General features: G+C 34.5%; 1 protein-coding gene across 1 annotated transcript in view; it reads right to left on the reverse strand.

Moving 5' to 3' along the window:
• LOC113498364 overlaps positions 1 to 27,258 on the reverse strand; it is a 584,256-nt gene that overhangs the window by 526,347 nt on the left and 30,651 nt on the right. The gene's annotated exons all lie outside the window — the stretch shown is intronic.

Here is a 27,258-nt window from a genome sequence, read left to right on the forward strand (position 1 = left end):
AGTCTATTAAAAGCGAAAATTATGATGCCAGTAACTTATGCACAAGTTTTTTTATGGTATAGTATGATATTTCGCATATCTAAATAAGTTTTTTTCTATTGTTTTCATTCTAAACAGTAAAATGTTCAATATTATTTATAGTTCTTCATTTACCATAGAAAATTTAACGTATTATTATACCTATATGTCTGAAGCGTGCGAATGATTATCTCTAAGTAAATCTTTTCCGAGAGCCATGAAAAATAGCATGCGATATAAAATCTTTAACTATTTACTACACAACTTAACTTAACTTTATATTTTAAAATAACGAGGGTGAACTAATTTTGTTATTTAAACCGGTAAAATAAAGAATAGAAACAAAATCTATTACGAAAAAACTCAGCAATAAAATACCCTTAATCTCCATTGTTGCAGTAACAAATCCTAGGATTATTCGGTTTTCAGGTGAAAAAAGGACAACTATAAACTGTTCTGTTTGAAGTAAGTTTTGTCTGCACTGTGTTAAGTTGTTTGTCGTTGTGAAAGTTACGATTTTATTATAAAAGTAGTAAGACCTGTATCAATGTTGACTGGCTTGTTGGTCTAGTGGTTAATGGCCCTGGATGTTATACCGCAGGTCGTGGGTTTGATACCCATCCCGAACAAATGTTTGTTGTGTCTTGATGTAGAGACTAGATGGCGTTGTGACTATTAATATTAACTTGGACAATTGTGTTTAGTTTTTACTGAATATGAAAGGGTGGAACCCTTCTGCTCATCAAATATGTCACTACTAGGTAAGAGGCAGAAGTGAAATTTTAGAAGCTTATTGAAGTAAAATGTTTTATTTCTTTAATTGTGTCTTTGATTTAGGTATTAATTGTTCCTTATAAGATTTGTCATCTCTCAAAGTCTTTAAATGTCTCCTTTCGCCACGTTAGATTTTATCTGACTGGTGATATTAGTTTGTGTAAGTGTAACAGAGCAACGTACGGCGGTAGAGTGGCATCTCTACCGCCGTACATTGCTCTCTCTTTCACATGCAATAATATTACTTTAAGACATAGTGGTAGGCTTCATTAAGAGCTGTACCTACGCGTTTCTACCTACTGATCTTAAAAAAAAACTATTCAAACACACGCAAAAATTGACAATGTATATTTTTACTTAACAGACAGCGGAAAATCATGAGGAAAATTCCGAAAAGCGCTTAATAAAATACAGCTACAACATTCTAACAGTCAGTATACATCAAAATCCTAACAAGGACCCATCAAGTCAATTTGTTCGGCAAATTCAATCGCTCCATGCTCCATATCAATTAGCTAAAAATAAAAATTCTGAAATCCGCTTACCTCTGATAGAGGCATAGAATACCCTTAAAGGCAGTCTATTACAGTAATAACAACCCAGTTACTCCCTTTGGTGACCCTAACTAGGTTACCGAAGTTCATCAATCAAGCCAGCTAGCGATAACGGTATTAGCTATGCTAAAATGGTTTGTATCACTCAGCCATTTGGGTTGAAAATTGCTTGATGTTGCTCGAGGTAGCCGGAATCAAAAATAAAGCTGTCATATTGGACATATAGGTTTGTTCGCCTTTTTGAGTGAAAGGAAAGTATAATAACTGGTATATTCTTAAATTGATAGGGATGGGTCAGTTGAAGGTTATTTTTTAATGAAAATTTGCAAAATAAATCTTTTTCCTTTTTTAATTATTGTAAATAGTATTTGAAATTCTGGTATTTAACCTTTTTCCAAAGACTGTTTTAACCATTTACAAAGTCACCATCAAGCCATTTTCACAGACAAAATTACTTCTTAAGGCAGATATCTATCTGAAATTTGACCTAGTTCTATCCTCCAAAAAAACAAATACAGCGCCAATAAATATTCAATTATTCTTTCAGCATTCACTTAGCACTTAAAGTACTATTTTGGCAATAACCAAAAGTAATCCAGTCTCACAAAGAAACCAGCATCAGACTGCAAACAAAGGCGAAATTAATTACAGCCAAAATAAAACCGCTCATTCGAAAACTTCCGTAATGATAGCTATAAAAACCTACTTAGATAAAAACGAACAATAGGACAACTTGGAGTAGATCCACAGTTTGTCCTAGTAAACTTATCTATTCATTTTTCACTTGGAGTATTATAAACTAGTTAGGTCGCAACGACCCGGGGAGTCTTTGTAACATCTATTTGAATCGAATTATATGCTGAAGCGCCATGTACCCTGGGGTAAATGAGGCACCGGGATCCGTGTTGGATGTCCCGGCCATTTTATGGAGGAATTATTTTTAGTGTTGTTTCTTAGACCACTGCTGTTTCTATTCTTTAGCTTTATAAGAGATTATAAGTAGTTACTTACGGAAAAGCTGTCTTTAAGTTCTTAGGACAATTTAATGTCTTGCATGTAGAAATAATTTTTTTGAATGTCCTTCCGAAAGGTAAAATCGGAACCTTATTATTAAGGTTCTGCTGTCTATCCGTCTGTCATTCTGTCTATTACCAGGCTGTATCTAATTAACCGTTATTGACAGATGGCTGAAATTTCAAAGCTGATGTATTTTTGGTGTACTCGAATAAGAATCAAGGATACACAGCGGTTGGAACAAGCAAATACTTAATGTAAGAGTGGGGATTTTTTATCTGGCCTATCTGTGCGGTATTTATTAATCCCGTTTTTTTTTAAACTATGTAGATTTCATAAATATCTTTAACTTTTACATCATTTCCTCTAACAACTTTTTTTTTCAACTAAAGAATTATTCTTTAGAGCAACTATTTTCTTCCCAATCATTTTCCTAATTTAAACCACAAGCGGTCGTTATAACGGCACTTGTAAAGCTACGAGTATTTCCATTATATTCAGCAAGTGGTTACTGAATTCTCGTGTTTAGCTTACCGTGCATTCATTGGGGCATGCTTAGTTTAAAGTTAACTAATTTTAATTAACCCCAGCCCACCGGTCGACCCCGGGTTTGTTATCTAATTTAGTTTTGAAAAGACCAGTAAAAAGCCAAGCGTGGTTTAGCTGTTGGTTCATTGATAAAAAGTTAAATGAATTTTGTGTCGAATTTAAGAGGTTATCGATAATTTTTTTAACTTTGACTTTAGTCAATCGCATTTTTTAGCAACTGGTCACATTTAATTTGAATGAGCTAAACGTCAGATAGACCTTTGTTTTAATCTAAGATGTCAACTACCTCTATACAATATTTCATTGAAATCACTGCATTCGCTTGAGCATAAAGAGGCAATAAATATAAAAACATACATACCTTCGCATTTATAATATTAGTGTGATAGGCAGTCAACGTCTAAATTACGATTCCACGTAAAAAATGTACCTCAAAAATGATAATTCCAAATAAAATTGCTCAATCCCAGCATGTTGTAATGTGACTTCACAATGTCATAAGTAGTTTTCAATTTAATCTCAAACTTACGGTGGAGGAAAACGTGTTGCAATCTGGACTTAATAATGTGAAATTGGCATCGAGTTGTGCAAGACCTTGTTATGAGGAGAGACCTATGTCTGCTGGTACATCTGGCATATAACGAGGTGGCAGAATTGAGGATATCATAAGAACTAGTTTAATATGGACCCTGTATTACTTTTATATTTTAAGTATGAGATATTTACAAGGACGAAATTCGAGGACGACCCTTCCCGGATATTTACTTCAGTAACATCTGCGCTATGCTTCAACATACCCTCTTCCAATAAAAAATAAATCGACTGAGGGGCACACATGAAAAAATGGACCTTAAACTATCAGTTTTGTGGCTCACTTTCGCATGAACGTAACGAAAATTAATACATACTTTAGTGGTGGAACAAAAATATAGAAGCCATGTATGTTCAAACAAATTTCGCTCATGTTTCAAGGATAACTGAAAAGGCTGGTTATCTAAATAGGTGCAAAGGTTCCGCAGAGCGCGACATTCCCACCTCTTTACCACATAAGTAGCAATACGGAGTCAAAAAACATTGTTCTAGAATTGTTCCCAATTCCGAGCCACAATCGCTAGATCTCGAGGCGACACGAACCTAAAATGGTTCCGTATCTACCATCACCTGGTGGTAGCGTGCTCTGAATTAGAATTAGTCTTGACACTTTAAAAAAACGCTTGATCTCCGATTGTGGTAAAGAGGTGTTGGAATAAGAAAAATCACTGTGTTTTTAACCAAGCTTGTTTAGTTGCGCCGTTCGGGGCACGTTGGAACGAGATTGTGCTGATGTTACGAATGGCTGTTAGAGTTTTCGCTACAAATTGTGTCGAATCTTTTGTCGTAAAGGGTTAGGTTCTATTCTAACACTATTCTATTGTAGCCTCTATCGTATTTTAGCAAGATTAACTTGAATTACGTTGGATTGCATTTATACATAACCGATTGTATTCTCAAAACTGACTTTGTTGTGGTTATGATGTTTGCGGTGCTACAAATCAATAAAATACTGTTTATAGTAATTATAACATTTGGTTTGTTTAAAAAGAATTCGCTTCGCCTTTTGAATGCTTTTCTCTCATTATCCAAACAAGACATACTCATACATTTAAGAGGGTTAAATAAAGGCCTCTGTTTTAACCTCCTAAGCCTATTTCACGAGCGGATTAAACAAAACAAACCAAAATAAAACAATAAAGACCCAAAAACCGTACTAAACGCCGTAAAAATTTAAGAGCCTGTCTCATTTGCAGATGAAATGCCTACATGTTTACAAGAGGGTAGAAATCAATAGACTCTTCGATGCAAAACACGTTTATACACCCTGAACTCAGTGGTACCGGCCAGAGGCCGACGATCAAGCTCTCAAAGGAATATTTTGACAGATGTGGGAGAGAGATGCCGATACATGAAATAGTATGCTCTCCCCCTTCAAAAACTGTAAGAATATTTCTTTAAGAAGGTATTAGGTCCCAGTTGGAGTTAGAACTGCAATTCTTAGTCAGTGTTTGGCTTATTTATAGTCCGGATGACCGTAGTTGGGTAGTTCAGTTTTTCCTCCATAAACAGTGACCGGGGTTTAGTTGAGCTCAAGTTATGAGCGAAGGTTTTACTTTAGATAACTGATAAGAAATGTTTTGTTAAGCGATAAGATTTAAGAATAGGTTAAGGTTAGACTGTTATTGTAACACGCCAATTGTTATGAAGATTTTTTTCTTTTACTGGTGACGCAAGATTATTTCTGTTTCTGTACCTACATATTTTCTTTGAACTGCTTGTTATAATGTAACAAAAGAATGTGAATATTAGTTTTTAATCCTATAGGAAACGTATTTTCTCCAGTTTTGGGAATGGGAAAGGCGAAATTCGTATTTTTATTCGGTATGCCTAAAATTGCTCTATCCCCAATTGAGAAAAACCGGCAAGAAACTATATAGATCAAAATTCTAGCAGGTATGCTTTTTTAACATTTGCTACACCGCCAACCCCCGTAACTTGGCGGTACCCTCGTATTAGAAAGGGGGGGAGGTGGAAAGTAAAAAAAAAACAACGGAAGCCCCCGGCGGTAAGGGGAATACAAATCGGAGTATCGGATTCTGTTATTTTTACCATAAAACCCTCAGCGTAAGGTGAAACTGTATTGAATGAAGGAAATAATTTATTTTTATGTTACTTTTATGAAGCGCCCTCTATATTATTTTTGTGACGATATTAAACAGGTCATTTTTTGTGGAGTTTTTGAAGTAAATAACAACTGTTTACATTCTGATACATTTGTGTTTATCTAAGACTAAATTGTAGTCTAATATTGAGTCATTTCCAAAGTACTCATGCTTAGAAAAAAGTGGTTATTATAAGTTTGATTTGAAATCAAGCATACCTGACGCTGTAATAAACCGAAGATGTACGAGCTTAGCCGAAGTGGCACGATCTTGACACGAACGCGCCGTGTCATCACGAGAACTTGCTGTCTGTTTATTTACAAGACACGGCAAGCAAAATGGATTTAGAATTGTAGACGTTGGTGGGTGGTGTGTTCCTTTTAGTACTTTAAATTTATTAGATATCGAAAATCAAAGAAACTATTTAAACGAGAAAAAAACATGGCCAATCAAAAAGACCGGTCTTTAAAGGTGATCAATTAATCTGATGTCAAATATGACCAGATCGGGGTGAAGGCATGAAGATATTAAAAAAATGCATGGCATATATACACAAGCCTTCCCTATTTCCACTGGTTGGTTTTATTACAATAGACATTAATATTGGCAGACGACTGTTCTGTCAGTGTTTTTGAAACCGAACGTAAGGCTAAATTTAAAACTACAAAAGATTAAACAAATTGACATTTTACTCTCAATAAATGTAAACCCAACTTAGTGTATATGTACCTAATGAAAGCAGGCTCTATCTTAAGTGCATATGACTCACAAGTTATTTATGATAGACTGATAACCAGGATCGGGCCAATTAAAATTATAAATGATCGATGGTACGAGTGATATAATTAATTAAAGATACGTCAAGACTCTGACAATGCACAAGATATGGAGATAATATCTAAGACTATTCTGCTGCCAGATTGTTTGAGTTGAAGATCGAGAGATGGATTCTGTGACAGTGCGGCTATCGTGCGTCATAAGGCAATAGTTAGGTTTATTTTTTGAATCAAAGCTTGAAAGTGTTGCAGATGAGATAGGTATTAAATGTTTAAAATAAAAAGGATGTTCCTATACTTTGATACGAGTAACACAAAATTTTAATGTTCACTATGAAATATCCTTTCGGTTTTTCAGATTTACAAGGATTGCTTAGGAGAAATTGGAACGCGATACACACTGTTTTTTTACGCTGAAGCTAGAATTGTTTTGATAGAATCAGCTTTAGGAATCATGGCTGCTCCGTTCACCGCTATGAGTAGAGAATAGAATAATATACTCTATTTGATTCGGTACCTTAAAAGGTAAACATTCTTGGTATGTATTTTTGTCGAAACGCGACTGAAGGGAATGCAATATCAAACTATAATAAACATTCCTAAATCAAATATACCATTAAAATATATCAGTCGTTTATTAGTTTTTTACAAAAACATACTAAAATTATTTACCTTTTTAAGTATCTATCTAAATAAATGGAGGTTATATAATCCAGGTCTTAAGTGGAACACACTCTCCGCATTCATACTCCACTCTTGTTCTCAGTGACAAGAACGTTTTGTTTCTACTACGCTCCCGAAACATTATTTACGGGAAACTACATATTTACAATGTAGCGAGTTGCAAGTTATATGCCAGACTTGAAATTCATCAGATCTTCAATTTAAATAACCATAAGTGTTTACTTTGCTAAGGAACTTAATCTGTTGGTTCACAAAGTGGGAAAAATTGGTATTTGAAATTACTCCAACTGGTCGTTCATTACTTTACAAATTGATTTCTCCGGTTAACTGAAAATTCTAAATCTATAAGAAAAACTAAACTACCATTGAAGTTTATTTTTAATTTTCCCTGCGGAAGGCTATTACCTAACTTTCAAAACCGACGCAATAGCAACATCGATGATTTTTTTGACAAAAAAATCATTGTTGATGGCAATACCGCTGTGATGCTGATATTAAAAGTTAGCTATAATGACGGCCGTTCTACAATCAACTTTTAGAAAAGAGGCTGTTTTATCCACAAACAAAAACTGCCGGTAAGATATAAGTTTTATTTCTAAATTTCCTGTTGTTATCTTTTATAGTAACTTCGTTAGGACGATCTGACTCACGACATCTACGATTAAGGACTCCAGTTGGGTTCGAAACTAGTCGGCAATCCCGATAAAAAAACGTGAGTCAACCATTACATCATTTAAACTCAGAAGTAAGTAGTGTAAGTTTTGTTCTAAAACCTTACTTACACCATTACATAAGGACCTTTGCAAACTCCAAGTATACTCGTATTTCAGGAAGCCATATAATAGTTAACACTTCAGAAGCATTACCAGTCACTTAACTAAATGACAAACAGGTTGGTTCAGTTAACTTAGCTATAAACTAAAAGCCTTTGATGTCAGTATTATAACATGTACTAGTGAGATGTTTCGTTCACATGATTAATTATTCATTTGTGTATGTTCGAGAAATTCAGGTACTTTTCTTTGTATAGATAGCATTAGAATTTGATGGGCAAATTTGTAATGCCTGGATTTGATAGACTGAAATTAGAGAATGACCTCTATTTGGGCGTTAAAAGACAAATTATAAATCATGGCAGTGAGAAATGTCGTTTATTGCTGCAAATTCTGGTTTTGACTTTTGTCGAGATTAATTTACGATTATTGTTTTATGTTAATGCTGTTCAGGCATTTTTTATTTAATTTAATCTCGATCCAACAATTTTTTTTCCTTTAAATTGTAATTTTTGATTTGATTCGAAACAACATTTTTACGTTCTTTACATTCTATTTAATCAGCACTTTTTCATAAATTTTTCCGCCAACTGTACATCAAAAACCTACGTCGAAACCTTCGATACTTCGAAAATGAAATATGAACTACCACAACTATGTACCTAAAACTATTTCTCTTCTATATTCCAGGGGATTCATACTAGATATATCTGAATTCATCTCTCAAACAAAAAGTTTCTTCTCCACTATCATGGACAGATCATTTAACATTGTTCTTTGATACACACCAGTATTTCTGCCAATACTTATACCTGTGATCACCGTATACGTCGTATCTTGTATTTTGTCCAGCGGTTTTCTCAGTGAATCCTCTTGGGAGCGTTTGCAAACATAAATCTCGTGAACACTGACGCCTGGACTTTGAAGAAGTATCTACAACTTATAGCTACAAATGCAACATTATTGGAAGGAAATAGGTTTACAATAGACTTAGAGTTTATTTCATGAGTCGTGTTTACTCGATCAATAGGACAGGTAACTTTAACTCTTTACCTGAAATTTGACTAATAGTAAATTTTTAACAACTTCTTTTTTCGTGTTGTCATCCCAAATTTAATATGACTAGAAAAAAACCTGGCCAAGTCTCGTCTAAAATCAAGAAAAATTGATCTTATTAGGCAGGAATATCCGACATAACGCTTACATTTATTTTTTATTAGGTAATTGATTACGGAAAAGTTATACCAAAAATTTAGCAACCTTAAGTTCGACTTGAACAAAATACAGAAAATACTGAAATTTCCAAACCCTTAGATTCATTAATAATTATGTAGACACTACGTCTACATACTAATCTTAAAATAATTTTACAGACCGCCGTAACTAAAGTAAGAGTAAAGTTTTCATATAAAAGAATCACCTAATCCACTTACGTTTAAACTTATTAAACTAAAACCTTTCTAGATAGTTTAAATTAATACTTAAAAGAGGAGACTTAACAAATTCAATTTGTAAAAGTGAAAACCAATATTGATTTTTAGTGTTATTTAAAAAGATTATGAAGTTTAGCGAGTGCAAAATTCGCAAGGGCGATGTTCAAAAAGTTTTCAATTCTACTGAAAAGTAACATAATTCGATTTAAAAATTAAAAAGGAAGCCAGCCGTTGTAGAGTGACGAGTGACATCTGCATTTCCAACAGAAAGGTGTAGCAAAAACTATGACCTTAACTATAACCTAGGTTCAGATCTAATGCCTGATGGACCAGGGAGATTGTCCGAAAGGGTTACCGCGGATCAAAAGAATAATAAAAAGGAACATTTGTAGGTTTTGGTCGGTAAAAGTCTAACACTCCTTTCATAGAAGAATCGAGTGTTAGACCTTTACTGGAAATTACCCAAAATGGAAGGTGTCCTTTGAAGATTTCCCAGCAATTAACTGGGCAATAAAAAAGGCAAAGAAAGGCACTTTTGTAGTTTTTAGCCAGTAAAAGTCTCACACTCCGTTCTTTTATACCCAAAATGGGAGGATTTATTTGAAGATTTCGCAGCAATGAGGCATTATTATACGAGTATACATTATTACAAATACTCCGTCTTTAAATATTGGTTTCCTTAACCGTTTGAAAGAATCTACAGGTTTATAAAACTTGGTGATTGTCGTTTAGTGCTCACAATGGCGTCAAAACCTTGAGATTTTTTCATCTTAAAACACAGAGGGAAAAGAAATCTTTAAAGTTTATGATAAAAGGTAACATCAATCGATAATCAGGTTAATTGGTTTCATTATGAAAGAAGATTTTAGTATCAGATATTGTTGGAATATTAATAAATTTAAACAGTTTTGGGCAACGAATAATGTTCAAAATCTGCAAATTTTTTTCATGACAAATATCTACTTTAATGTTAAGTGGCATAAGCGTAGTTAAAATAAGTTTATTGTAGACCTAAGTTAGATGGATTTAAAGCTCAGTTGCTTTAGTTTCTGCACTTTATTTATTTCCCAAGTTTAAAAAAAATTTTTTGGTTTCAGTATCAAAAACTCTAGCAAAACAGACGGTCAGAATTATTCTCCAAATAACAATATTAGTACGAAAACAACTACGCTACGAGTCACGTTCTGAAATTAGTCCCAAAATACGCTATATTATATCAAATTTGCATTTGAAGAACTTCCAAAACTTCCTAAACGTAATCAACAGGTCAAAAACCGAAATCGGGCCTGGATAGTCCCGAAATTCTTAATACGATTTGTAAACTGGACCCCGCAGGCCAATAAATGAGGACCCTTGACCACACATTGGCCACGCCTGAACGATTGGGAAAAGGGTGTGATTTTCGCCCAAATTTGGTAAAGGGAACGTATTTTAATATGGAGAAAACAAGGTCTAAGTTACGTGCGAAATTGCGTCTGATTTTTATGGGATTTGCATGATAAGAAATAATTTATTCGCTTGAAAGCTTGGATTGCTTTAAAGTTTCCTATACTCAGTCGATATTTAATGGTCAGCTAGCTACTTTGCTGTCCTATCAATAGACACGATTGGTAAATAATATAATTGTATCATAGGAGATGGCCATCGTGAAGTCTTAACTGTACATAATGATGAAGATAAAATCGCCAGGGTTCGTTAAAGTAACTTCTCACTGTTACAAACGATATGATACTTCTCATCCTAAAAGCTGCGCTTAGATGCATAACAGGTTCTAAAAAGACCGATTACCATTATTTCTGATGACAAAGTGGGTCATAAACAGAAATATTATGGATGCAAGATCTCCGGTTTGAGAATTCCTAAGCTCAGTTTTCTAACTTAATTTTAACTTAGTCCAAATTTTAAAGGTTGTATTCCTTAATGCCTATATTTGCCATCCTATTTTTAAAGACACTTTTTTGGCAATTCATCAATATTCGATAAAGTTAAGATATTTCTTTTCGCTTCTCCAAATTCTAGGTGGTTTTTGCGGCTTTGATCCGTTCTTATCTCCTTTCGACGAACGTACCTGAAACAGAAAGAGATTTGATTAATTATGTTTATTAGAAAAAAAAACGGTATACATGTAAAAGAAATATATTTCAAATTCTGCAAATTTGGCGTTTGGTACATTCGAGCCAAAAATTTACGCCATGTTTTAACATTTAGGCGTAGATTTTGACGGCTTTAGGTCATTCCGCAAAGCCTTCGATGGAAATCAAATTACAGGGCACATACACATTAATATTATTAAAATGCATTTAACACTGTAAGACACCGACGATTTACGTAAGTGAAGAATAAAAAAGAGAACAAAGCCGTTCATACATCCTTGTATCAAACTGGCTTGGATTGCTCACACAATTCCCCGAACCATTACACTAATGACACGTGTCCAACATAGAAATGACGACAATTGTTACTGTTTAATGTCTTTATTTAAAATTTTCTATACGTAAAGACATTTTCTGAATGTTTTTTTTTTAATTCCTCAAATAATTAGCGAGTAATATGCTTTCAAAGGTATTAAATACTTCGCAAAGTATATTTACCCTACACTTGTTACACAACTAAGCAAAAACTTAAAAAAATGATCAAAATCCACATATAATGACTACATAAATATAATTTATAGACTCGAACCAAAATAAAAGGAAACCAGGAGAGCAAAAACCGCATCCGTTATTAAAAAAAAAGAATTTTAATAACAAAACACAATTTTAAGAAACTAATTTGTAGAAATCTAATCAAAACCGGCATTACGACACGCCCCTAACGGCATAGGATGAGAATGAGACCCGCCTATAGTGCCTATTTTATAAGAGGCAGCGATAAAAAATACCAGCTAATCAATGTCTCACTGCTGGACACAAACAAAGGTTTCTTCTCACAAATAAAAAAACTAAGTGCGGGAATGGTTTTAACAATAATATAAGAAAGTTTTGAACATTGATTACACGGATTGGTGTGATTCCAATATTAGAAATGTATGTTTCTATGAGTTGCTTTAGTTCATCAAAAAATATAGTTTACGATGTTACAATTTCACATTAGGAAATGCAGAATATGCATTTGTTAGTCTAACCTTTCTTATAACTAAATTATATTAGCTCAGCAGCTAGTGCAGAAATGTTGAAAATCACGTTTCATATCCCTAAAAAGACGCGAATCTTTGAGCCAAGCTAATGATTAAAGATTATAACACACAAGCGATAATAACATAAAAAATAGAGTAAATGAATAGTCAAAATTAATGGTTTTACACAATTAGCGTTAAACGTTTTAACAACTATCAATCAACATTATTAACATATTAACCGCGAATACTGTAGTTTATTAAAGTAATAAATTTTGTATTTTTTAATTATACACCGTGATTGACACGGTCATTGGATACATGAACTGGGCTCCTTTTGTAAGACGACTAAAAAATCACCGTGTATAGAAAATTACATAAAAAAACTGTCAACGTTTTACAAAACGCTTAAGTTTGTAAATCAAACCAAACGCGACCCACTGTACCATAAAATATGAACGAAAATCTTTACCCTATAGCAATTACAAGTAAGACATGTGAACCCATTATATATAGATTAAGGTATGCGTATGAAAAAGATTATTTTCTCAGATAATATGACCAGACACCTTTGTAACATTAAATATGATTGAAAATTCAAGTTTATTAATATATATTAATGTGATAAAATCGCGGATCGAAACGCCCGATCGGCACGCCTACTTCAATACCGCGGACCAAGAGCTTTCGAGCATCTTTAAAAATGGACTGTTGAAATGTGCGAGCAAGATAGCAAATTTATCGGCGTAGAGCGGCATCTTGCTTCCACAGAAACTCCATCGTAAGATTTTTAGCGTATCTTCATACATTAATTTATTACAGCCTCTTTTAATAAGTTTAATACGATATAATTATGTTCGCAGAGATGTTTTTAATAGTTATAAAATACAGATTTTTTCTCATATTTCTAGAATTCGTCATAATTGACCAATTTCACGATTGAGTCACGCACATTATCAGGATTTTTAGACTAGTTTTTTTTTTAACATGGTTCGAAGTTTAACATACCTAGCAAATGCTAGTCCAGTATTATTTCGTAATGAGAACCTCACTTTTACAATTTGGTCCAAGAGTATATGACAACAAATGGCGGACTAAGAGGTTTTCAATACAATTCCAATTCATATAAAGACAGGCAAAAGCCTTTCTTTTTTTTACCTAACGAAGTCGGCATTTGACGGGCCTGGTGGTCTAGTGGTTAGTGACCCTGACTGCTATACCGGGGGTCGTGGGTTCGATTCCCACCCAGGACAATTGTTGGGTGATGAGCATGATCATTCGTTCTGGTGTCTGGGTGTTATTTATCTATAATATGTATGTATTTAGAAATATATAAGTAAGTTTATCAGTTGTCTGGTTACCATAACACAAGCTCTGCTTAGCTTGGGATGTGTGTGAGTTATCCCACGATATATTATATATATATTATATTTGTGAAGACGTAAAGAGAACCTTAAATCATTAGACCATGGTCAGCTGCAGCAGTCAAATGTTTTAACTACAACATCAAGCAATTTGGCCATAAACGTCAGACAGCTTAAGCTGGGCAGTTGCATTTTATACCCTCTTAAAATAAAAATTGGCTGCAGGGATGGCCAAGTGGTATAAGACATCGCCAAACGCCGATCCCGGCGTAGGCGAAGCATTTGATCCACAAATGCTTTTCCTGAATCTTTGTGAATGTGGAAAATGCCGCAACACAAGCATTTAACTCCTCAGTGTGGGAGTCGGTTTAAAAAAATACCCTTTTTCCTAACTGTGCGACGAAGGAGGCTTGTTTTATCGTATTACCAGGATGTAGGTAGGTAGGGAGTAAGTAAGTTATGTAGGAAGTTTTATATTCCTACCACTTTTCTTCACGGACGAGCTTATGAAGCTAAGGCTCTAATTAGCATACAGCAACAACACTAGCTGCTCTACATATGCCGTCCCTCATGCGTCATACTTCTCATGGTTCATGCCTTTCACAACTTAAATAGTAGCATCAAATACTTGTCACATTATACACATAGTCACCGTAACCTACATGGTGTAATGATGAAGTTTCCCATAATTAACTCATACGGTAGCCATATCTTGGACTTGGACGATTAGGCTACTATGCTAATGGTGTCGTAGCTGTAAAATTGTTTTCCCATTGAATGTGCAGTTATGGGTAAGTATCAAATACGAGTAAAAATCATTGATAAAGTTGAAATTACAAATATAGTCTTTGCCGTTCAGCCACGGACATTTAAAACTTCATAGTTTACTTCTAACCGATTAGTTTCGGACTCACCTGGAGTCCTTAATCATGAGTTGACGTGGAGGCGAATTGCGAATGTGTAAATTGTCTGGACTAGTTTCAGGATTGCTGATGTCAAGAAAGAGAGAGGTGAATACAACCAAATAGCGGCGTCCTGCTCAAACCGCAGCAAGAATCCGTTATTAAGAGTTCATAGTACACGCACAGAGGTCATTACATCAGATAAATAGATAATTATATTTTTTACAACAAAACCGCGCCCGACGTCTTTATTAGCTTTGCATCTACAATTACTAGATTAGAGTAAAAAATTAATCGAATACACTTTTTTCAACATCATACATACATACAAGTGATCCAAAATTACTTCCGTTCCACCAAAATAAATGTGTACAAACAAAAACGTTGATTTGTAAGAAAAAATGACTAGCTCCTGGACTAATGGCATCATCAGGCATTGAATTAGTCTCGGAGACCGAGCGTTATTAGCGTCGTCATGTACGACTGAACGGTTCATGAGAGATAAAAACAGTAATGTTTTTATCCGTATTCCGTACCGCTTAATGGAGAATTAATTATTTTTAAATTTGATCATATGTGAGATAAATTAGTGAATGTAAAGGTAGGTGACTAGAAGTAAGTTGCTTTGTAGTAAGACAGAAATGTGTGTGACGGGTATCTTTTAAATCACCAAATCGTTTTTAATTAAAGATCTCAAAAACATAATTTTTGTTTTTCTTAGATCTACATTTTTATTACAATTTAACTATTACTCTAACCTTATAAGATCGTATACCATAACCCTAAAATGATAAAACGCATCCCACAAAATATTACACAAAATCACACCTTCAAAATCCACAAACATTAGTCCTCCGGCAAAAATCGTTAAGCCCAGACTGAAAAAAACCTGCGAAGCGCACACTTTTGACACGTTTCAGCAAACAAAAGCAACGGTGAATTTTTAATCCATACAAACAAAGACTGGAGACAGCTCGCATAATGCCGTCCACACCATAGTTATGCATTTTTCACGGTAGCTGTCATAAATGAGTAATTTGTATACCAAGTATTATTCAGACACCTCAAGACCGTGTTTTTCCCACAATTTACTCCCTATTCGAGTAATACACACGTTTAATTTTTAGTTCTACCCTCATTACAAATCTTATTTCGATGTATTAAGTCTGTTTTTTGTTTGTGAACGTTGTAACGGCAAAAACAATAGTTGCATTTGGAATGACATTGATAGATAGTGCTTAATTCTTGACGTTTTTGGGGACCCGCATGTAAAATGAAATACATATTTCATGATGTAAGTGTATCTAAGAATTCTGAACAGATGTGACCGAGTAAAATATGAATGTGCTTAGCTTGCCTATATGTGGCGCTCGTATCAAGTGTTTCTACTTTGAGTAGATACACTAGATCATGCACTGGATGGATAGATACAGTTTTATGTAATATCCGTATTCGAAGTGTATTGACGTTCTTCAGGCGATGATGTACAAGACTGAAAAAATTTAAACATTAAAGTTTCACTTTTTTTTACTTAATACAATTGTGTTCCTATTTCTTTTCCTGGTGTAACGGTTAATGGATTTGAAATACTTTGAACGTTCCATGTACACGCTTTCAAAGTAATTTTGTTTCAATGGTGGAAGTGTCACGGCTGGCTAAGCGCTATAGATCTTTTCTTACACGTTATCAATTCTTAGTCACAGTAAAGACTAGCTTTTGTTAAATAATACTGGTATCTTCAGTCAAACAATTTATTTATTCATTGCGAATACCATGAATCAAACCCAATGACTCACAAACCATGAACAAGTCTCTTTGCACGATTCCTTTAGATACAGAACTTTAATCCGTACAATTTAGAAAAACTATTTGCGGTTAGAGGTGACTAATTTAAAACACTAATGAGTACAGATTTAAGGTTTTTTTTTTTGTAGGAATCCTAATTGATATTGATGAGAATAGCGATTAAGTTTTTGTTGCGGATTTAATAATATAGAATTAGCATAATTGTTGGGTGATGTGTAATATGTATTGCCGACACTGTAGTTTTGAGACTACGACTGTCCATTTTAATGCAAAAGGTTTGAATTTTCGTTTTTCTCATATTTTGGGATTAGTTAGGAATATATTTAGGAATGGACACAGTGTACAGTTTGGCATTACAGTAAGTCTTTCTACATATAAATGTATGTTTTAATTCATGATTGATTGGTTGCGATGATTGGTAAGTATACTGCCCAAAAAGCGAAGCAGAAAAGGAAAATGTCAAGTGAGATGGCACTTTGGACGATGGGTCATCAGATATTAAAGTCAGATTGTGGTATTTATATTATGATAGGTATTACAGTTAAAAGACAGTCATATCTTCCCTGCCTTAGTTTTATTCCTAAACACATATTCAATACGGACTCGCCACACTACATTCCGAAGACAAAACCTAGGAATAAAATATTAATAATATTAAAAGGATATTTCCACATCGGACTTCTTGCTGTAACTTTACTGTTCAGAACACCAGTTTCGAATGGCAATAGTTTCTTAGATAACAATGTTTTTATTACTTTTGCACATATGGTAATGCTTTTTCAAAGTTTTATAGCTTTGTTTTACGAGGGTCAGAAAGCGTTTAAGTTATTTTTGTGATGGCTGTTGTTACGTATTTGCTGTACGATGCTAATCGAGTGTAAAGGGTTTATTGCCGGGTATATTACAAGCAGTGCTAATAGTTTATATTGGTACTTACAGTTTGTGGCCAATAAAACAATAGAACGTGTTGTTAGTGTGTGTTTGAGTATGTAATATGGATTATTCGGTTTCTTTTCTTAACATAAGTTGTTTATATCCGACCTGAGTTTGCTTTATGCACCTTCAAATGCTTGTATGTTCATTCCCGTTACTATGCTATATTTTAAGATTAATTTTGGCCGTAGCCAGAGGACCGAATTATGCATGGAGCGACTATCTATAATATATGATGTCTTCAACCATTTTATACTACCATACCGTAGGTTCGGTCCCCTTGTAGGACATGCATTTATGGGATCTACTAATGCTTGTTCTAGGACCGGGTATCTTTATGCTCTTGAATGTTTGTGAAACCCTCTCGACACTACGATTAAACTTCTTAGTGCAGTAATTACACTTAAAATTATTACCTATTAAACACCTATGGCTTGGGGTCCTTAAATTTGATACAGAAGCAAAATTTCATAATAACATTTAGCGCAAGTAAGGAGTGTATAATAAAGGTAACACATGACTTTATACTACCAAATAAAAACGTTATGAGTTTTCTAGACCAATAAGGTTTGCAAAAATAAAACCAATCCTTTCCATCTTAAATAAGAATCAGACATAAAATAGGCTATCAAAGATTTTTATGATGTAATTCTATACCTTGATAATGTAGTCAGAATTCGGATCTAATAAACAGTCTATGAAATAAATACGATCGGTTTTCTTATTGCTTAAGTAAATTGAGATGTGGTGACATCTGCCTTTTGGTTTGAAGAAAGATAAATATTAGTTCACCTAAGTATTGAGTTCATCTAACGTATACCAACCTCCTTCCAGTTATCTGAACTTATTATGAACATAATACTTAAATTCAGTGAATGACGAATCAAATGAAACACCAAAATACACTTAATGCGAATACAGTCATGGGCGACGGAGTGGATGGCATAACTGCGAGAGCTGGATTTGAGAAGGACTTTTCTTAAAATGTTGACAGCACAGGTAAGAGATAAATAAACATGATTATGCCATTGACAAAGTCATAGAAAGAGTTCAACAAACTCAGCATGGAAAAGGAAACATTTACAAAACATACTTAAAATGTTACCACTTTATCAACATGCAAATAATAACTACAGAATCTCTCTTAAAAATGACAGCAGAGACTTAAAAGCTCGTTGTACCAACAAACTACCGCCAACAAGGTTAGGACTTGTAAATACGAGGGTAGTACAAAACAGCTCGCAAACTTTGGATGTAAAATCGCCTAAAATACTCCTAAGGTTCACAAACAAGATGTGTTTGTCTTTCAGCATTAGATGCTGACAAGGATAAGTATTATCTTGTATTTAAACATAGACTGGTAGTTGTAACTTTGCTATTGTTTTAGGAGTCAGCAGTTTTGATGAATTCAAGACACAAACTCTCACGTGGTTATCTTCTTCTCAAGGCATCTGTGACAAAGTTTCTAAAATATTCGCCTTCAAAAACTTGGGTTTTTAAAGTTATAGGTTTTTGAAACCATCTTTCGCATCTGCAGATAACTACAGCAAATGTTTAGGATGCCTTTTATTCGACATTAGTCTAAGTTAAACTCAGCTCCTAAATAGCTATTGGTTTATTTCCAACATATGTACAAAGATCTTCACATATTCGAGACCTGACGAATTCATTAGATACCTATTTCACCTAATACACATAAAGATTCCCGTTGTGTTAAAGATATTTAAATATCTTAGGACCATACAACGCACAAATCAGTTGTAACGGAAAGCGCAACCAATCACAGCATTCTAATCATCTGGCTACAGCGGCAATTGGGTCGTCAAACAATGACAATCAACATTAACGTTGAAATGGATCGATTGAGCATACTCATGGCTGACTCATCATCCTCGATTCCCTCTACAGTCACAATGGAAATAGTTTATTAAAGGGAGTATATTAATAATGAGAAACTTGACTCTTACTTCATAACTTTAATTTTTCTTACACAAAAGAGAATATAGATACATTAATCTATACTCGTCTTGAGTTTTCATATTAACGTTTGTTTGTTTGAAAGCGCTAATCTCAGGAACTACTGGTTCAAATTGAAAAAAAAACTTTGAATTGACCATTCATCGAGGAAGGTTTTAGGCTATAAAACAATGGAAAATGTGGACAAGTATAAATCATAACTTATATCTTCTAACCACGCGGACGAAGTTGCGGGAAACAGCTAATACATTATAATTTTGATATGATCTTATTACTTATTACTAGGTGGTAGTAAAATGGACCTCCAACCAAAAACGGGGATCCCAATTTCTTCTCTTATTTCACCAAATTTACCAAAACTCAAATCATCAAGCTGTTAGACATACCAAAAAAAAGGATATACTGAAACAAACATGCACGTAAAACACAACATCTTTTGTAGTCCAGTAATAAGCACTTAAATATCTTAAACAGATACCATTTTCAAACAGCATGGAAATTACATAATAATTATGTGTATCTACATCATGCATCTGGACACTTTGTGAGAAGCACCCAAGCGTGTTTGGAGCCACGTACATTAAACAAATGGAAGACACAACGGTTGTTAATGATAGTACAAGTTACAAGTTCGTGTTTTTATAATGGTCTTTAAAGAGTTTGACAATGTTTTTTGAAATTGTTCACATTTGTAAAAAGGTTGATTAAGAGTTGGGTATATTATAGTTGGAAACCATGTTTGTTTTTCTGTGTTGGTGTGTGTTAATCATACCAGGTTATGGGTAAAGTGTGCGTGACTTAAAATTTGTCATGGAGATAGGTGATACCATGGTCAACTTAGGTAATTTTTATCTGCGGACAGCGTTCAGCTAGTCTCTCAAACTCACAGTCTCTCACTCAGACTCAGTAACTCAAAAGTTTTAGGAATTGATCTCCACTCCAGCTAATAGCGGGCGATTCAAAATTCCAATAGTATTTTGAAATCCAGGTTTCACGATGTTTTTCATCGCCTTTTGTCAGTAGAGTTTTAAATTAATTAAGAAAGTAAAATATAAATGTAAAAAAATCACATTGGCACTAAGCCTGCCCTAGAATATAATGCATATTTGCATGCATGGCCACCAAAGAAAAGTATACTTTTGACGATATTTAGAAACAACAAAAAAACTGATCAAATAACAAGAGTTTTATGCTCTTTACAAATTAATTGATAGCATATGTTAATTGAGTAGCGTGCTATAATTATGATCTCTCCTAATTAGTGCAGCCAATGTTGCAAATTATCGATATCGTTACATTCTTATAAAAACAGGCTTATTACATCAAACGGTTCGTTAGGCACAGCTACCAGCTTGCTAATTGCAACATTTAAACAATAAAAGCACCATTAAACTTTGGATTTTATTTCTTTTTTATTAAGTTAGATAAAGTTATGATTTATATGAGAAGTTAATATTTTTTATCATCTACTAAAATCATGTACAATATAATGAATTATTTGAAGGTAAGTGTAAGAATAATTATCTCGAAAATTTAAATAGACGAAGCTTTAATCACATTGAGCGATCTTTCTTTGTCTATTGTGTATGTATATATTATAGAGATGAATAATTTAAAGTTATAGTTCAAGATTATACATAAATTAGGTTTAAGTGGTTTCTGCGCGTATTTATCTTTCCAATATTTATAATAGAAGAGCAGTCGCTCGCGCATAATTGCATAGGTCTTGGTATCGCTTTAAGTTCTTCAAATGAAAGTACTATGTGTTATTTCAGGCTCTAATAAACCTTAAAAATATTAAAAATACCGTTCAGCATTTTTGCCCGGGCGAAGTAACAAACATTTAAAAAATTTACTACTGCTTCATGCTTGTATGAAAAGGCATATCAGCTACACCTCAACCAGGAATAAGGTCAAAGGCAGAATTAGTCAAACTTTATACCTACGGAAAGCTAACAGCTTAATTATCGCCGCAGTAACTATGAAAGCAAATTGAAGCCATCAGAATTCAGCGGACATGTCCTGACAGGCACACTTTACAGGTTGCCAAATGAATCTATTTGGCTCGCAAATACGAGCTCCATTACAGACACACATTGGTAACGGATGCCGGTAATCCAGTCAGAGGATTGTTCTCAACGAAATTGCTTCGTAAATGCCACAGATGTAGATTACGATATGATAAGATCTTTTTGTTTTATTCTTTAAGTATTCACTGGGAAAGTGTTGTGTAATAATATAAGTTAAGTTATTATTCTGAACATTGGTTTGATGATATTACAGGTCACGTATAAAAATATGGAGTTCTGTTTAAATGGGTCAGATTCTGAGATTGGAAACTGACAAAGACTCTAAAAATCGGTCAAGTGTGGATAACAAATCGATTTGGTAACAAATAAGTTTCAGGGTACTAACAAATTTATGTCACCTTACAAATGATCGTAACGACTTTTGCATGACCGCAATTATTCTTTTTAGTATTTATAGTTATAGAGGCAATAAAACATCATCTGTAGAATTTCAACTGCTAAGCTATAAAATCGGTAACTCCGGAATATTGTTCCTTTTTACCCTTTGGGTAAGGAACTGATACAGTCATAGATTTGATATGTGACTTATTTGATTTTACGCTCGGAATTTTCCTTAGATTTGACTATTTTAGTCTATAACCAGAAACAATGTAGATACTTTCCAAACCTGTCAATCAATGTTCAACTCTCATCACGTCAACACTGCACAAAGCCTTGTAAAATGATATGGACATTACTCAGAACAAATAACACACGGCTTCCTATTCCATAAATGATTGTCTTTCAAGCAAACCTATCACAATTAAATGTCAAACGTAACACTAATTAATTCAGAGCTGATTACATGATATTATCAAGCATCTACTTGTAACAAAAGATAATTATATACCTGGATATAATGGCTAATCTACATAGGAAACCACAGAAGCTGACATGTTTTCTGCTTGATTAAACATAGCTGAAGCACCTAATTAAACATATCAGAATGAATTTACGGTGAACGAATTTAGACAGACGTGTGACGTGCGTCACAGGTGCATGTCAAATGAATCTATTTGGCCGTGCTAACTGGCTATTTCTAGAATTAGTGACGTCATCACCATTAGGGTTTCTAAACTGGGGTTTGTAGAACTTGGTATTTCGGCTTTTGGGATTCGAAGTTTATTTCCCAGGTATGTATGTACTGATTAATTAATTCTGGTTTACAGTTAACGTTATCTCGGCCTTATCGTTAGTCTACCGGTGACAAAAATAACAGAACATCTTAATTTTTTCGTAAGACAGGGCGATAAAAAAAACTTTTGCTACATGCGCCAAAAGGCTAGCTTTTACAATTGAGAAATTCTTCGACTAAACACAAACCATTTTACAAGATTCTCCACATCAATCTCTGTTCCCATTCAAATCTTCGACAAGATCGTAATAAACCTCCAACAAAAACCAAATGCGTGCTGCTATGCACAAAACACTTAACCCTACCAGCAAAAAAACAATAACACTGCTTAAATTGGACTTAAATTGGAGTTAAGAAGTACAAACTCTTCATTAAATAAAGGAACATATTTCAATGCTTACTTTTAGTTCCATCACGCGATCGCGCGTGTCAAAGTATACGTGAAACGACGCACACCTGCGCCCTTATTCCCTGCTACCATGAACTCTCATGCACGACTTCTGCTTTCGTGGAAGTGAGACGCGAGTAGTTTATAGTATAGCGCCCTCTCGTTTTCACAATGGCTACAGTAATACTCTACAAGTTAGTGGTACAGGGTTTGATGTCAATTCCAAAGGTTTAAACATCAACCCACGTAAAATAAGTCTGATGTCTTTTAAGTCTGACATTTGGACGTCTGGAATTTATTGGTTTGGAAATAAAGGTGACTCATTTGCATTTTGCTAAAGATTTATCTGATACAGTGTACCGTGTCTGTACGAAATGATGGCTGGATTTCAATCTTACAATAATTCTGATGGATTAAGTTATTGTAGGACTTGCAAAGAGTAGAATATGTAGGTATAACACTAGGCTAATATGTCTGGCTAATTGAATGGTGTATTACTTACAATGTGTTTTAGCTGTCGGAGTCCAAACTTTATTATTTTATCATTTATTTCGTCTTCTGTATATTTCATGTGTAATGAATAGATTTTTCATGTACTTAAAAAAATACTGACATGACATTAATGTGTCGACAAATTTTTAACAAGGCATGTCCTAACAAAAATCTTTTAAGCTTCATCTCGCCATCATTCCTATCAACGTATCCGACATTTAATTCAAAATCCTTTCGATATCCTATCACCCACATAAATTTTGCCTTTTAAATCATATTACGTAGCCATACTGCAGATTCCTTCAACTAGCCTAACCATCATACATGAGTATATTCTAAAATCACGACTACCTTCATCTACTTTGACATGTCATTTGACGTTATCTTCCACAAACTTGTTTTTGACAGCTGACAGGTAGTAAACATCTGTATTAAATAAACTTTGAGTAAACTTATTTAAGGTTCTAATTGGTACCGTTATTGAAGTAAAAGTAGGTATTTTTGTTCGTCTTAACTTTAAATGGTATGTCAATCAAATAGAGTTCGCACGTCTACTTTTTCTTTTCGTATGGTTCATGTTGAACCTAGTGTCAGAGTTTAAACCGCCGTAGGCTGCTGACATGGCTCAATACACCGTAGAAACATTCTCAGATCTGTACTATCTCTCAGCTTTTAGGCAAGTCATAATACTTTCCTATGCTTACCTACATAACTTCTAAAAGAAAAGGTCAAAAATCATTTTTACCTTTATCCAAATAAAGAGTGTTAAATCTGTCATATTTTGATTTTCAACAGAATAATTTGATGATCCAAATAATTGTATAACACTTAGCGTATGTACGTAAAGCGAACCGTGTTACGAATACGAAATTCAGAAAATTAATTCACTTCGCAGTTTGAATCGCGAAATTAGCCAAGCGAGTGCCTTCCAGCAACAGGAAACACGTTGAAATGAAAATATGCAACATATTTCTGATTCTCTATCACCCTAAATATACATGTTGAGCAAATATTAAAATCAATAAATTGTACAAAAGCTGGCATTGGGAAAAACTAAACGGATGTCATAATGACGCGGGCCGGTGAAGATGTCAAAATCTGTACCCCAACTTACTATTTGGAGCAGTACTAAAAACGGGCAAATTATCTGATAGTATGTTTCCTTACCTTACCTAAACAATAAATTAAGCTGTTTTGGTAAAGGGAAGTTTTTATTCAGCTTAGAAGCCAAACTTCGTACAATAATTCCTTCTCTTAATATTCCCAGTGCATTTCTAGGTCAATCGTCAACAAGATTCAAACTTTTACGACTTTAAAAACAAACACCAATTACAAACAAACTGAACAACAGTCGACGTTTGTTGATTGCACGTCTCCTCAAAACAGCTCGTAACATTTATCAATGCTAAAACTAAACTCGAAATGCACACATAAACAGTCAACTCTACACACCGTCTTGACCCCAAAACCGGCTCAAATTGGTCCCAAAGCTAACTAAATCATACGTGCGATGTTCCCGTAAACCCCTCAAGCCACTGGAGGACTGTGGACATGTCTGCCAGCATAATTGGAGCACGCCGGAGTCACTTATGCCGTGACAAGTTGACAGAACGTGCCCAGCTTGCTACTAAAATTTACCTAAAGTTTGCTTTTAAGAGTCTAGAACTAACCAACCTATTTTTTTTCTGGAAGTGTTCCGGTTGTTTCTTGACTTCCGGCAAAAGTATACGAGCAACTGACATATAGTTCTACTTATTCACTTGAATCTGTATTTTTAATTAATTTCTCTTTTCATAGGTATACTCAAACTATTCTTCAAGAAATTAGCAGGATGGAAAAAGAAGTACTTAATTGTTTGTTTACACCAATTGTTAAGTTAATAATTTTGCAAGGATTTCCTAAAATATTAAGTGCCTAATAAGCGCATGAATTCCAGACCATCAATTTTAATTGCCAAAACCGCTTCTAACAAACTGCGTAACACGAAATTCTGCAAACAAGAAGAAAAGCAAACAAACTCAGCACAAGTTATCCCCAATCCGCAAAACGGCAATTAAAATTACACTCATGACAAACAACTGTTACAAAATATTTGTTTGCGTTTGCGGCGTTTTCGACAGCCGTTTAAATGCGTCGCGTTGCGCGTTAAATATTCAATCCGTGATTAGCGCGGTGTAAACAAAAGAAGCGCTGTCACAACACGCTTTGTAGGGCGGCAGCCGGCGTCTGGTTAGTATCCGGCCATCCGGGATCGGATAGCTGACGGCAAATCACTACCCTATCTGTGATTGAGGGCTTTCATGTGGTTAAGTTTGTTTAGACGATGGTTTTCTTTTTCAGGATGTTGTTGATGTTGGAACGTATGTCTAGTTGTCTCATTTCTAAATAGTATTTAAAATGGAAGAGTATTGAAACCATAACTAACTACTGAATTTCAGTTTACACTAATAGACATTGATAGTGTACTCAAAACGAGATTGAAATCAACAACAAGAACACATTTATCATTGCTACGTCTACTTTGAAAACAAAAGCCCTGGTTTTAGACACAACACTCACCATACGAAAATAACGCTGATCTACCCTCAGTCTCAATAACATTAGTATCAAAGAATAATATTAGCATCACATTTGAGCGGCACCTGTGTCCCGGCCTAACATTTAATCCCCAGTTCTGCGACAAGCGGAATTGAAGCACGCGCAGCAATTCACAATTAGAAATTAAACATTCGCGTTGAATTAGCTGAATCATGTCGTCGACATCGTGTCGCACGCTGCGCACGTATGCAGGTTAAGCAGAAAACCAAGTCTATCATACACCTTTAGCAATGGCAATAGTAATAAGTGATTTACATCTCTTTGAGATTTAAAAAAGACATTAAGATGAGAAGCATTTTTTTTAAATATATATTTTGCATTCCGTTTTTACTCTTCTCATTCTACTTCTAAAAATCAGTATATATCTGTCAGAAAGCTCACATTTAGAAATAAATCTTACACTAATAAATCGCAATGGGACTATAAACGACTCGTCTATTTATAGATTGACACGCAAAAATGGACCACTTACCGCCCGCGGGTGTTCCGACATCAGGATTATTTTGAGTGGATAAGCTGGTAGCCATCTTGGTTCTACCTAAAGCTTGATAAATTAAGAACCTAACATTTTGCCAACTATTTCGCAGTCTATTTTAAGGTGTATAGCTGTTGGCTTTCATATTAGGTTGTTATCATAGCCATAATTTTTAAATCTACCCGCAAAAAGGTAAGATCCCAGGAGTCGGCAGCTAATTTGACATTTACGCGCACACAACGTTGTTCATGAGCAAATTAAAACAAAAGGCATATTAAAACACCTTGACGTTGTACTCTTTCCTCGTTCACCGCGTATTCAGATGAAAATACCGTCTAACATCCGCGCAACGCATATTTCGTGATTATGCAAAACAGTCTTAATTGCGTTAAGAGACACCAGCGCGACCATTACGGGCTCAAAATGTGTTTGACGTGTAATTAAATTATTTTATTGCGCTACAATTCAATTACTTTATGGCACGCGACATGCTATAAATTTGGTTATGCTTTAAAGTCACGTTAGATTTGTGGCTTTATGGAGTCGCAAATTGATTTGCTTGAGCGAGTCTTTGAAGTATATATTTTGATGTTTCCGAGCTTAGATTCTAGATTCGATTACAAAATGTATGTTTTGAAAGAGCTTTAATTTGACTCATCTTACAGAATAGTATTAAGATATTTCTGTGTTCGCAAACAAGCCAGTAATAGGCAGAGGAAAACTTGTCGTACAT

The sequence above is a fragment of the Trichoplusia ni genome, chromosome 10 (genome assembly GCF_003590095.1).
Source record: "Trichoplusia ni isolate ovarian cell line Hi5 chromosome 10, tn1, whole genome shotgun sequence".
NCBI lineage: Eukaryota > Metazoa > Arthropoda > Insecta > Lepidoptera > Noctuidae > Trichoplusia > Trichoplusia ni.